The sequence below is a fragment of the Leopardus geoffroyi genome, chromosome C1 (genome assembly GCF_018350155.1).
Source record: "Leopardus geoffroyi isolate Oge1 chromosome C1, O.geoffroyi_Oge1_pat1.0, whole genome shotgun sequence".
Classification (NCBI taxonomy): Eukaryota; Metazoa; Chordata; class Mammalia; order Carnivora; family Felidae; genus Leopardus; species Leopardus geoffroyi.
Window position 1 is genome coordinate 80224336 of NC_059328.1, and position 14999 is coordinate 80239334.

The following is a 14999-nucleotide window of genomic DNA, read 5'->3' on the forward strand; positions in this document are numbered from 1 at the left end:
TTTTCTTATTATCCCTTTGATGTCTGTAGGGTCTCTAATGATATCTCCTGTTTCATTCTTGATATTGGTAATTTATGTCTGTCTTTCTTTCTTTCTTTCTTTCTTTCTTTCTTTCTTGTCAGTGTTGCTTGAGGTATGTCAATTTTACTGATCTTTTCAAAGAACCAGCTCTTTGTTTTATTTATTTTTTCTATTGTTTTTCTGTTTTAAATTTCATTGATTTCTGCTTTTACCCTTATTATTTATTTTATTCTACTTGCTTTGGGTTTATTTTGCTCTTTCATCTCTAGGTTCTTGAGGTGGAAGCTTAGATTATTAATATAAGACTTTTCCTTTTTTCTAATGTATGTTTTTGGTGCTATATATTTCCTTCTCAGCACTGTTTGAGCCATGTACCCAAATTCTGATATGCTGTATTTCCATTTTCATTCAGTTCAATCAATGTATTTTTGTTTGTTTCTCTCGCGACTTCTTCTTTGACTTGTGTCTTACCTAAGTGTGTTGTTTGGTTTTCAAGTGTTTGGAAATTTTCTTGTCATCTTTATTGATTTCTAGTTTGACTCCATTGTTTTTGGAGAGACACTCTGTGTGATTTCAGTTTAGATTTGTCTTATAGCCTAGGATACAGTCTATCTTGGCATATGTTTCACAAGTACTTGTCAAAAATATGTGTTCTACTCTTGTTGAGCGGAGTGTCGTATCAATGTCTCTTAGATCTTATTGGCTGATGCTCTTGTTGAGTTCTTCTGTATCCTTACTAATTTTCTGTCTAGTTGTTCTATCAATTGTTAAGAAGGGGGCCTTGGGACACCTGGGTGGCTCAGTCGGTTGAGCATCCGACTTTGGCTTAGGTCATGATCTCATGGTTCATGAGTTCGAGCCCCACGTTGGGCTCTGTGCTGACAGTTTAGAGCCTGGAGCCTGCTTCGGATTCTGTGTCTCCTTCTCTCTCTCTACCCCTCCCCCACTCACATTCTGTCTCTCTCTCTCTCTCAAAAATAAACATTAAAAAAAAGAAAGGAACCTTGAAATTTCCATCTGTAACTGTAAACCTGTCTATTTCTCCTTGCAGTTCTATCAATTTTTTTCTTACATATTCTGGAGCACTGACATTGGTGCATATGTTTGTTTTAATACACAGACTGTGAGGAAAGACTTAGCTAAAACAAGGACATGAACTTTGTCCCATGGAGTGACAGGCTGATATGACTATGCCAGGCACCTGAAAAGGACAAGCATTTAAGGTACAAAGGGCAAGTTCTTACTTCACTGGACAAACCATCACTTACCAGATGCCTCTCGATATTGCTATTTTTTGACTGAAATCTCTGAAATGAATCTCAGGATAGAAGTCTCCAAATTCTCCAATGCCACTTATGATTATCTTGAAATGGAGTCAACCCCACGGTTCTTAATAAGGGCTCTTAAAAATGAGTTTTTAAACGTGAACTGATTTATTTAACTCAACTAGGCATTATGATTTCCATTTTTCAAATAAGGATACTGATGCCCAGAACATTTAATAATTTGCCAGTGGTCACCCCACCAAGGTGACTGGGTCCAGTCCAGGAGCCTGTTTCCTCTTCACTCCAAGTGGTCCCTGCCGTTTGGTTCCCTGCTGTTCAGGAGACTGTATTTGCAAAGTCTGGGTGGCTACTTTGTGCTAGGCTCCGAGGGGGATAGAGGAAAACAAGACAGGGGTTTTTGCTCTCAAGCACCTCACGATCTTAAAGCCTCAAGTGCTACCATTTAAACAGTAGTTTAATTCTTAACTGCTTACGTTTCTTGTTGTCTTCACCTATTCACCCTCAGCAGAGGAGGTAAAGCCGTGAAGAGATGGATTGTCTTTCCACGGTGTTGATGAATGACTTGGTGGGGTATAAAGTGAGAAAACAGTCTGTACTCCACATTGCTTTAACAAGAAATGACGTGTTTCTTTAAATAGCCGATCCTTCTCGGTCACTTAAGGTATCATTTGATTTAACAAGTTTAACGTGCTACAGGTTTTGGGGGGAAACATACATTCGGTTTTAACCTTTAATCCGATGGCCGAGTTGAAGGAAGCCCAGTCCTGACAAGACTGTGTCCTGTGGCACAGGCTATGGGGAACTGATTGGGTCGCTGTTCGCCTTAACTTTCTCGACAGGTGTTTTGCTTGGCACACGACCTCCCTGGAAAACGTCTGGTCCAACAGGCCCTCACATAACCATTCCCCTCAAAGCAAATCCTGTCCCTGCCCTTTTACGCCTCGGTTCTCGCAGCCCACAGTTTATTTAAATCTTTCATTTCCTTTGAGGGTCAGAGACAGAGCCACAGCTGCCGCGAAGCCCTCCTATCCCAATCCAGCCTGTGGGGGTTTCCAGCCTGTGGGGGTTTCCTCCCCCATAGTACAGAATGGAACTTCCTGTACCCTCACTCAAAAACATAGGAAGAGCACAGCATAATGGTTAAGACTTCAGGCTGTTGCTTAGGCTTCTGGATTCAAGTTCATCACTTACTGGGTAAGTTATCTCAGCCTCAGTTTCTTCATCTGAAAATGGAGATAGACCCCACAGGTTAAATTAACTCCTAGGAAAGTGCTTGAGCAACCAAACGCCCGTCAAAAGCTGAATAGACAAACAGAATGTCATAGATACATACAAAGGAATATTATTCAGCCCTTCAAAAGAACAAAATTCTGTCACATGCTGCAATGTGGATGAACCTCGAGACATTATGCTAAATGAAAGAAACCAGACACAAAAGGACAAATACTGTGTGATTCCACTTAAACGAGGTAACTAGAATAGTCCAATACATGGAGACAGAAAGTAGAATAGTAGCTACCAGGAGCTGGAGGAAGGAGAGAAAGGGGGTTATTTTTTGTGGGGTACAGAGTTTCAGTGTGGGATGAGGAGAAAGTTCTGGAGATGGATAGTGGTGATGACTGCATAGCAATGTGAATGTACTTAATGCCACTGAACCGTGCACTTAAAAATGACTAAAATGGCAAGTTTTAACAAAAAAAGTGCCTGATGGCACAAAGGCATTCTGGATTCTATTTTCCTGGCCGTGGAAAATATTTATAATAATCTTCCAAAACCATTATATTTCAGCACCCCTATGTGTAAGTTATGAATCTTGGAGCAATCATTACCCACAAGTTGAGAAATGTCACCCTAATCCAACTTCAGGAGACATTTACCTATGTTGCTAAGCATTTATCTGGAAATTTTCATAAACAGTGGGGAAATACACACACACACACACACACACACACACACACACACACAGATTCCAATAGCATTTATAGTGCATAATCACAATTAAGAAAAAAGTTCTGGGGCACCTGGGTGGCTCAGTCGTTTAAGCATCCAACTCCTGATGTCAGCTCAGGTCTTGATGTCCAGGTTGTGCACTCAAACCCCATGTTGGGCTCCATGATGGGTGTGGAGACTACTTAAAAAAAGAAGAAGAAAAAGAAAAAATGAAGAAAGAAAAAAAGAAAAAAATTTCAGGGAAAAAAGGACTGGAAGGATATTCACCAAAATGACAGAAGCTATATTCATTTTCTCTTCACATTTAATATATATCTGTAGTTTTCAAATTTTAAGAAAGTGAGGAATTTTTAGAAGTGCAGAAGTTACTTTTACAATCAAGCTCTCTCCCCTCACCCAGGCCTCCCCCTGCCTCTCTCTGCAGGAGGTCCTTCCCCTTTCCAAGCAGAATACCTCCCTGTGGGCCAGAGCCTGGGTAGAAATCTTTGTGGGATTGGCGATGGCCATCTATGACTTAAATGATGGCCTTGAAGTCCATGGTGAGCAATGAGTTCCTCAGGACAAAGGTGCGATATCAATTCAAGAGATCCTAAACTATATTTTAATTTGATAATAGAAACAATAAAAGCCTAAAAGTTTCATAAACACAGGTTTATCCTTTTCAAAGCAAATGTTAAATTACTAAGATATCTTAGATTTTATTCTCTTCTATTATATGTAACTAGCCCTGGGAAGACTGTCGATTCAATTCAGCGCATACTCATCACTTACTATAGACGAGGCAGTTTGAAGAAATGCAAAGCTGAACTTCAAACCAGTGGAAGAGAAAATGTAAGTACACAAATAATAATATCACGGTTTGGAATATGGTCAACTCAGCAAAGGCAGTCAAATGCTGTAGGATGTCCATAATAATATTTTATACATTTAATACTTTGGAGTCATGATAAAGATTATAAATATAACTATTTGGGTTTTCTAAGTAGCCAATCAAATCTTTAACCATTAAAGAAATTCACTGGAACAAGTAAGGTTTTCAGTGAGTAACATTTCCATTTGATTTAATTTTCAGAGTTAAGCATCTCAGTCTGTAATGATTATTCTGAGCTGCTATAGAAGTGTAACTCATTCTTTGATTCTCTAACATTTTCTTCTCAGTAGATGTGCTCAGATAAATTATTTGCCTTTGCTTCTATATTCCAAAACCTTTTTCTATGTGAAACTTATTCTGTTAAGATAAGATTAAATCTCCATTTCACAATTTAAGGAAAGTCTGATGCCCTCCCAAATGTGTCTGTCAAGCCCTTGGGTAAGACAGTGTGGGCATGTTACTGATGCGACCGCTTACCACTGTCACCTTGGATGGGTCACTTACTTCATTTTTCTGAGCCTTTATTTAACAATAGGCCTTGAGTGGTTGCGATAGTGTATGTCATCTACTACTCACTGTTGGTTTGCCAGAGACTAGAAGAGGTGGTCTGAAAAAAAAAAAAAAAAAAAAAAAAAGACACTGAAAGTTAGTCATTTCTGTTCTTATAAGTTCTTGGAGCCTCTGTTCCACCAAGCATGACACCAGGCTCTTATCTTGTCTCTCTTGCATTCTTGCTCCTCCCAGCTCTCCCTTTCACTCCACCCCTTCCCTTCAGGGTTCCCTGAAGATTTCCAAACTTTACTATTATGAAGAACAATTCCATTTCTTGAACCCTTTTCACAAACTTAGTTTTTGGTTTACTTTTGCAAAGCCTTACCAATTAAGATACTCAATTCACAATGCAAATATAGGATCAGGTATTCATCAAACGTTACAGGAGAAAATAGCAACTTGTATTTTGCATGGATGAAGGTGTCAGCTGGACATTGTCAAAGGTATGTGATATTCACTTTTTGTAGATAATCCATGTTCATACAAAGGTAGCTGCAAAATAATTTGTAAGCAATTTATTCTGGGTGTATGCTAAGTTTTTCTAAAGATGTTTTGCATTTTAAAATAATTTTTAGGGAAGAACTCATTAGTAAAATACTGATTTGTGAAGTATATGTTGGCATATTATATTTTTTACAAGATCTTCCTCAGATGTTTATGAAAAAAGAATGTGTGGAATGACTTTAACTTTCCCTCTTACAGCTCGTCATACTTTTTTTTTTTTAAGATTTATTTATTTATTTTGAGACAGAGAGAGTGGGAGCATTAACGGGGGAGGGGCAGAGAGAGGCAGAGAGAATCCCCAGCAGGCTCCGTGCTATCAGCTCACATGGGACTTGATCTCATGAACTGTGAGGTCATGACCTGAGCCAAAATCAAGAGGCAGATGCTTAACCAACTGAGCCACTTAGGCACCTCATCACCACGTTTATTTGAAAGTACAGTCCATGTACAGAGCAAGAATTTGATCTCAGGTGTTTACACAACCTACATTTCCTCATTTGATGATCTGGGGTTATTTATTCTAGTCCCACAGTTTCGATTATATCTTCCACCTGAATCATGCACAAGTAGGTATTTCTGATTTATCCCCTAAGAGCAGCATCTGCTGGCTTCCTGCTGAACATCTTCCCTTGGTGTACATGCATCTCCAAACCAAACCATCCAGAGCAGAAGTCATCTTTTGACCCCAGACACCCCCACCTAGCGTTCCTATTCTACTCTGCCTCCTGTGGCCACCACCTTGAGTAATTACCATCCTCTCAGTCAATCAAACTTGAAATCTGTGTAATCTCCAGGTTTCTCTAAAATTTCTCGTCAACTTGTTGATTCCATCTCCAAAATGCCTTTTGAATTTTTTCCCTTCTTTCTACTCTTAACCATTATAGCAACTACCCTCATGCAGGCCTCATGCATAGATCTCCTTTCACCTTTGGTCCTCTCCTACACATGGTGCCTAGGAAAGTGTTTCCATAGATTCCACAGTATGGTTGTTCTCTTTGCAATCCTCATATGACTTCCTATCCCATATAGAATGAAGTTCAAACCTTGTATTCAAAGCCCTTTAAATCTTGACCTCAGCCATGTTTTCAGACTCATCTTCAATTTATTCAAAAATATTAAGTCCACTATGTGCAAGGTGCTCTGCTGGGCCCTAATGGTGAGCAACACCAGACATAATTGCTGGCCTCACTGGGCTTCCTCGGGAATATGTTCCCCTGCATCTCTGAATTCAGTAGCCCCAAATCACTCATCGCTAGCCAGGTATGCTTTAGGCTTTCCTCTCTATAGGCTTGTCCTCCACCTGGAATGTCTTTTCCTTCCCCATAGTCACCTGTTGAATTCTTCAAAGACCTAAATCTTGCTTCTTCCAAAATGCTTCCCGGATTTCCTCTTCTGTTTATTCATTATGGTACAGAGTAAAAACTACAAACCTTGTAGCCAAAAAACAGTAGGTTCTGTTTCTGCTACTTATTGACCATGTAAACTGGAGCAGATGACATAGTTCTGCAAAGCCTGTTTCTGCATCTGTAAAATGAAGGCAACAGTATCTATCTCACATGGTTGTTCTATAGATTAAGTAATACAGATAAAGTAATATAATGGCAGAAAAGATGGTCTCCATCTATCTTTTATGTTATACATGTGTAGAAATGAATGGTTATCCTATCCCCGTAGAGGTGTTAATAATAAACAGTCCAGATAGATCACAGTTTTTCACCATGGCAGTATCACTTTACCTGTTTTTTGAGTTGAATATTGTTATCATATATTTAATCCTTACTCTGACCCAGTCATTGTATGGAATCTCATTTAATTATCGCCAATCCTATGAAGTATGCATTATCCCCTGTGTTTGATATTGCTTATTAGCAAAACAGCATCTATTTCCACCCTCTTCTGTGCTTTCCCTGGCATTAAAGGGACTGGAGGTTAGGAACTACATTTCTGGATGCAATTTAAATTCTGCCAATAAGATACACTCAAGATGATTTGGAAACAGTAGAGAAGGTTGAGGGAATTCACCCAAAAGAGAGGCAGATACGATGGCTCGGGCAAATGTGAGTTTTTGCAGATCTGGTCAGACTCTCTGTTCTACCAGTAGTGCCCAGCCTTGGAGGCTATTTTTTCCAATAGCTCCACATAAAGAAAATTTGGAGAAGCACTCTACTTGGCTCATTTTGTGTGTCTTAACTAACTACTTTGTTTATCCCATAACCGACCACTGTGGCCAAGGAAACAAAGCTCCCTAAGAATATGCAGCTCCATTTGGATCAAGTGGCCATAGAAGATAGAGGTACAGTTCCTCTAAATAAGTGGAGTAACACAGATATGGCCACTGAAGAATCATCTTGGCCTGAGTTTCCGAAAAAGCAGTCTTGCAAATAGGTTGTTTGTTTAAGAAGGGATCCTAAGGAGTAGGAGTGAGAGTCTGGAGGAACAAGACAGGGAAGGGAAAAAAAATAACCCTAAAATTCCATGACGCATTATTGATTTGGCGATCACTGTGGGTAACTGGTACTCAATTCTGCCAGCATGTATTATTACTTTGATTTGTTAACTTGGCTGAAGGAAGAAGCCTAGAGATTCTTACTTCACAGGTTGGGGGACCAATGTGAAGGCACTGTCAGCTACTAAGTATATGTGTCCCAACTATACGCTCATAAATGAGAGAAATAACCACAGGGTGGATCCAACAGATCTGCTGAACCCATAGTGAGACATATTTGAGCTAGGACTCCATTTATCACTTGGCCTCCCTATGACCCCATTTTAAGCGGAGAATAACAAAGGTACTTCAGGTCTCTTGATTCAGTACGAACACATAGCCCTGGTCCCTATATTCAACAGTTCTTAAAAAGTCTGACAATTCCTTTTTGCCAGTGCATATTTACCCAATGAACAGTCTTAGATCCCTCTGGGAAAGGATCATGGTAGTGTTTATCATATATACTTGCAGTAGCATTGCATTGTCTTTCCTCAAAGGGATCTACCTCTCCCTCAATGAATGGGCTTTGGGTCTGGGAAGTGACATACTTAGAAACTGGGTAAAGAGCTCTTTTTCTCTGAAGTAAGAGCTGGTGAAGATTTCTGTTCTCCAGCTCTCGATTTTTCTGTTTTATTATACAAGTCAAGTAACATTCTGGTTGGCTCTCCATCTGGCTCACCCCTAGGAACACCATGGTTTGTTGGCTAATTCCTGAGGGTCAAAGCATACTGAGTACTACTTACTATAGCCTTGCTGCCCATTAGGACGTATGCCCCCTTTATTCTAACAGGTAAACACTGCCATTGGTGTCTGCCATTCCAGAATCCTACCATTTCTTTGATAGTAGGAATCTCAGTTTCATGGCAACATCTTCTGTCAACCCCAGCTTATACAAGACAGCTTCTTGTATAGCTTCTCAAATTAACTGGTATCCCTTGGCAATGCGTTCCTCACCGCGTTAGTGAGAGAAGGGTCCTCTGGTTCCTCCTGGGGAACGCTGTCAAGTATCGGTTTCTCTGATCACAGATAATAACCTCATTCTAATATTCTTATATCCCCCAATCTTCAGACCCCTTCCTCAGCACTATGCCAAGTCAGTTTCAGCACCTCCATCTCATTTATCCTAGGCTATCAGAGTGTGCAAGCTTCAAAGAGCCTTCTCAGCACCATGTTGGACACATTACTGGTGTCCTTGACAGAACACCAAGCTCCAAGTCATGGAGAAGTACTCCCAATATCAATAAGCTATACTCCACCCAGCTTTCTATTCCTGCCTCCCACCACCATCCTCAATCCAGTATGCTCAAGATCCCTGCACATGTGTCCCCCAGATTCCTAAAATATTCCTATTAACTAGGTCCTGCAATTTTGGGGCTCATAAGCCCTTCTTTTTGGCACAAGAACGGTATTTCTGCTCAGGGGGCTATGAAGTCTTACTGTAGTAGTCAGCCTGAGGAAGAAAAGTATTATCTAGAGAAAAACCTGCCTCAGGTGTGATCTTTCAAATGTCTCCAGACCGGGAGAAGTTGCTCTCTTCTACAAAGGTCAAGAGCTACTGAATAGAGAGCTGGTCTCAGTTGCCACTATGGAAAAAGGTAGTCCATTTCATTTATTGTAGATCTGTGAGAAGCTAGCTCTCCTCCAATGGACTGACATTGGCAGGGATGGTCTATATACCTTCTGGCCAGGTTTGTGCCATGTGGGAAGTTCATAAAAGGATATAAAATCCTGGGGCACATGGCTGGCTCTGTTGGTGAAGTGTGTGACTCAATCTTGGAGTAGTTGTGAGTTCAAGCCCACAACTCATGTGGGTGTAGAGATTACTTTAAAAAATAAAATCTTAGGGGAAAAAGAGAATATAAAATTCTAACATAAGAACAAAGGAAATATTTATATTCAAGTTTATTAAATACTCCCCCCAAAAAAGAGGATACCAAACTTAAAGGACTAAGTACACCCTGAAGCAGAGTTCATACTGGCCACATTTTATTCAGAACATGTAGCCTGAAGTCAGGACACAATACAGGGAGATAAGGAGAAGGCCTTGAGTAAGCAGAGGAGCTTAGATGCATTGTTTTAGATTTTTGGCTAAGGAAAAAAGAAAACTTAGAAATGGATCTTCAGTGCTTTTCATTGAAATGATAGTCACAGTTGCCTTGCCTCCACTGTAGCACTGAAAAAGTCCTCCAACCTGTGGTAATTCCCAACCATGTGCAGACGCTGTGATTGGTATGTGTATGTGAACAGGTGAGCGGCTACGAAAAAAATTTAGTGAATTTAGAATTCTGTGTGTGCGATGATTTTTTTGAAATCTTCTTATTTAAAATCTAGCTTAGGGAAGAAAACCATCATTTGTATTTTAATTGAAAATATTCAGGACTGAGGAATTTGCGGAATTTGCCCCAAAATATTCTTTTCAATAATTTAGTTGTTAAACTGCAAGCAGTTTAAGCAAAGCTATTTGGATTTACTGTTTTGAGAACAGTTAGGCCCTCTCCAGAAAGAATCCAGTAATTGTGACACCATCTTAAGCATTTTCCTGATGAGAGGGAATCAGATCCCTAAGGCTTGACCCTGGGCGAGAACTTACCCAGGTAGTTAAATTCTTTGCTTGGAATAGGGATAGGGTGAAATAACCCTTACCTTAAGAAATTTGGAACAAAGAGGGGACTGACACAGTATCTGGAACAAAGGTGGGCCTAAGATTCAAAGGAAAGACGTAAGTGTAATTACAGGGTAATATATAGTACAAAGTAAATATTGTTTTTTCTTTTAGTGAAAGCAGTTTAATAGGCGATCAATCATGGATCTAATCACTGGCATCTGCAAAGGGTGAGGAGTTCAAAGATAATCAGCATTTGCCTTATAATCTTGCGTATTTTTGTAATATGTTTTATATGCATTTTTCATGGTTCACAAATGTGAGGCCAGACACCTGCTTTCTTGACCTGCTTTGAAAACATAAGCAGAACTATAGTTGTATTAGTTGCATTATTAACTTAGCTCCACACACCATTTTGTTCCCAACTTATCTAGTATCTGATCTTATCAGGCCCCAAATTGCCTCATTGTCCAGAAGAATGCATACTTCCAGATTGTTTGAGGCCCTCCTTCTAAGGTTTCAAGAAGTCCTCTCATGTGGATAAGCTGTCCTTAAGCACAACAAAGCAAAGCAGCTTTGGCAATGATCCCCTGTCTTCTTGTTGGGCTGCCTTTCTGATAATAAAGCTTCCTTTGGCTTCAAAACCAGTGTCTCAGCCATTGGCTTACTGCACATTGAGTGCCTGGACAAGTTTAAATTAGGCAACATACGCACAACGTTTTTCTCAGCTAAAAGGTAAGTCCTTCCAACGGGAGGCCGAAGTACTAATTATTCAATAAATAACACAATGCCAATTACTATATCTTACAAAACAGTCAATGACTAAATGTTTTCCATAATTCAGAATACCATAACAATGTTCTAGTTTTGTTTTTAAAGTTGATCCCGTCTCTAAGAATTTTAACAGATACTCTATGTTGAAATTAGTTTGCTTTATGTATTAGAAAGTGCGCCTTAACTTTGGAGCAGACAGATCCTGGTACTCTTGTTAGGCATGTAAATTCAACCTCTATAAGATCATCTTACTCTGGAGGATGATCATGACTATTCAGTGAGTTGAATTTTGATTATCAAGCACTTATTAAATGCCTATTATGTACTAATATTATCATGCTGGCCACTGGGGCTAGAATGAAGCAAATATTTTATAAGGCAATTCATGTTCCACAGTACAGGGATTTAGGACCCTTGTACCTCATGTGGCCTAAAGAATTTTGGAACTCAGAGGAAATGAAAAAGATCATCTTGATCAATATCTTCACTTCTCAGATGACTACACAAGGCCAAGGGAGGTTAAATGAATAAAACAAAATCCCAAACCAGTTAGCTGTAGAGTCAGAATTACAAACTAGGTCTCCTTGTTCTTGGCCCTCTGTTTGTCCTGCTATACCTGACAGAGGATGTCCTCTCCCTGGGGATAATAGATGGATGCTTTTCCAGAAATAAAGGCAGAGCTTGAAAATAGCATTTCCTCCATACTCTCTGCCCTATTCTTTTCTTTTTTTAAGTTTATTTATTTATTTTGAGAGAGAGAAGGAGAGAGAGAGAGAGAGAGAGAGAGAGAGACAGAGCACACAAGTGAGGGAAGAGCAGAGAGAATCTTAAGCAGGCTCTGCACAGCCAGCACAGAACCCAACACGGGGCTCAAAACCCACAAACTGAGATCATGACCTGAGCCGAGATCAAGAGTCAGATGCTTAACTGACTGAGCGACCCATGCACCCCTTATTTATTTTACATTTAAAAATAAAAAAGGGGCACCTGGCTGGCTCAGTCAGAGGAGCATGTGAAACTTTTTAAAAATTTTTTTTTTCAACGTTTATTTATTTTTGGGACAGAGAGAGACAGAGCATGAACGGGGGAGGGGCAGAGAGAGAGGGAGACACAGAATCGGAAACAGGCTCCAGGCTCTGAGCCATCAGCCCAGAGCCCGACGCGGGGCTCGAACTCACGGACCGCGAGATCGTGACCTGGCCGAAGTCGGACGCTTAACCGACTGCGCCACCCAGGCGCCCCTAAAAGCTGTGGAGTTTTAAAATTCATCAAAATACAGCCAGTCTAACATTAAAAAAAATTTTTTTTTAATGTTTATTCATCCTTGAGAGAGAAAGAGACAGAGCACAAGTGGGGGAGGGGCAGAGAGAGAGGGAGACACAGAACCCAAAGCAGGCTCCAGGCTCCGAGCTGTCAGCACAGAGCCCGATGTGGGGCTTGAACTCACAAACCGTGAGATCATGACCTGAGCTTAAGTCAGATGCCCAACCAACTGAGCCACCCAGGTGCCCCCAGATAGTCTAACATTTTATCTATTTCTTTTGTCCCTGACCACAGATATATGTATCAACATAGATGCAATTGTATGTATTAATTTTTTCACTAAAAAATCATAAGCATTTTTTCTAAGTTATTATAGTCTCATAAACATACTTTACACAATTAAGTTTATCGGTGGTTTCCATTATAAAAGATGCTACTTGGTCACTCTAGGAAATTCACAAGTCAGAAAAGTAAAAAATTAGAAGAAAAGAAAAAAGCACCTATAGTTTCACTGTGTATAAATTCACCCCCTATGTGTATTTTGGAACCATCATTATAATATTTAATGACTGAATAATTTTTAATATTTTTTTCCAACATCTACAATCAATTTTATTCTAATATAATCTAAACACATACCATTTAGGAAATACCAAGAAAAATTTATGTACAAGAGTTGACGCTATTTCATTTGGATAAAGCTGACAAATTCTTGCTATGAGTATAGTCCAGGAAACATCTCCGAGGAAACCTAAAATATTGGAATAGATGCTGTGGCCCCCAGTTTGATAGCTCTCAGAGACAACTGAAGTTGTCAATGTTTGGTACTAGCTGTAAAATTTTATTGGTTACCCTGCAACTGTTAAGGCTTCTTATGCATCTTATATCTAAATTCTTAAGCAGATTGTCGTCTCATAAATCCAAGTCTTCTGGAATAGCCTGCAGTGCTAAACCTGCAAACCAAATACAAATCTCTATTCCATCAAAACAGTTTGATGCTTCTTCAACAGCCTTTTGTATGTACTCAACTTGTGAGATCCCAATGTAACAATTTTTCCTCCAACATTTTCAATTAAAAATTGTGGAAGATTCTTGCTTTCACTGATTCCTCGGATCCACCCTTTTATTTTTTTTAAAATTTTTTTAACGTTTTATTTATTTTTGAGACAGAGAGACACAGAGCATGAACGGGGGAGGGGCAGAGAGAGGGGGAGACACAGAATGGAAGCAGGCTCCAGGCTCTGAGCCATCAGCCCAGAGCCCGACGCGGGGCTCGAACTCACGGACCGCGAGATCGAGACCTGAGCTGAAGTCGGACGCTCAACCGACTGAGCCACCCAGGCGCCCCTCGGATCCACCCTTTTACCAGATTATTTAATTTTCACAAATTAAAATCCTGCGCTGCAGTTCCTTTCCCTCTTCAAAAACCCCAAAGGGCTTCACAGTCTCAATTAATTTCTGAGTAAGTTGGCAGTCAGTCTCTTTGGGGGCTGCTAAGAGGTGATGTCACGGCGCCTCTGTGGTCCCTGTGTTTGCTGTGATTCCTGAGGTTTTACCTGGAAGCAGCACGCGGTCCAGCGGCCGAAGCGCCCGGTCACTTCTCCGCCCCACCCCGCCCCTCACCTTGCCCCGCCCCGCACCACCTCCCACCGCGCCGCCCGCAGCCGCCGCCGCCGCCCAACTCAGGATCCCCCAGCTCCCAGGAGAGAGGGAGGTGGGGACGCCACAGGTCTGGGTCCAACCTCACTCCCGCACGGCCCCCGCCGCTTTAAGTGCTTCTCCTTCCTCCCCCTTGTCCTAACACGGCAACGCGAGTAATGTTTTATCTTGACAGAAATTTTTTATTATATTTAGGTGATTGCGTTCAGAATCCCGGAGGGAAGTAGGGGCTGAATGGGTTGTTGAGTTGGTTTGTGATGTTGTGTAGTGCTGTTGTACAATATTTCTCCTTGAAAGCATATGGCAGAATTCTATTTCTCCACCCTCTTGAAGTCAACCATAGCTTTAACCAATGGGACAGGAGTGGAAATGACTTGTGTTTGTTGCAAGTGGAAGCCTTTAAAAGCCAGTGCACGGTTGGCTATGCCTCTTTCCTCCTGCCGCAGTGACATGCAAAGTACCAGATGGTGGAAGCTACATCAGCCTGAGTCTTTGTGTAAGGAGAACAGTGCCCACAGCAGGCAAAAAAAAAAAAAAAAAAAAAAGGACCTCAGCAAGAAATTATATTTGTTATTTTGAGACAGTGAGATCTTATTACTGCAGTCTATCCAGTTTAATGTTTTACTTTAATCTCAGAAGCATTCTATGCATCTCACATTGAAAAGACTGCTGGTTTGTCGTGTGATTGGACTTTGACATCTGCAACTCCCCTGATCACCTCATGTGATTGTACCTTCCCTCTGTTCCTGTTCCATATATATCTTTCCCAAAGACAAGATAATCTCAGATAGAAGAGGACCACTTTTTAATTGTGATAAGAATAGTTGCACTCTGGCCTAAAACCTGAAAACAAAGCAAATTTGGTTTTTATAAAGAGAATTGTACTGCTTTGAGAAAAGAATCTGTCTCTAAGAGTCCAGATGGTTGTCATAATTCTTTGACTAAAGAACTTGAAGACTAGGAGCACCTGGGTCGCTCAGTTGGCTGGGCAACCAACTCTTGATTTTGGCTCAGGTCATGATCTTAGGGTTC

At 40.6% G+C, this 14999-nt stretch overlaps 1 long non-coding RNA gene and 1 pseudogene across 1 annotated transcript; one reads left to right on the top strand and one right to left on the bottom strand.

Moving 5' to 3' along the window:
• Window positions 1–1136: 1136 nt before the first annotated feature.
• On the top strand, window positions 1137–9859 carry LOC123598268. The gene is made up of 5 exons (XR_006712471.1): window positions 1137–1244; window positions 2297–2501; window positions 3983–4088; window positions 5778–5927; window positions 9841–9859. It is a non-coding gene; the product is annotated as an uncharacterized LOC123598268 (long non-coding RNA).
• A 3048-nt stretch (window positions 9860–12907) lies between these two features.
• Window positions 12908–14666, bottom strand: LOC123596825 (annotated as a pseudogene).
• Window positions 14667–14999: the final 333 nt, after the last annotated feature.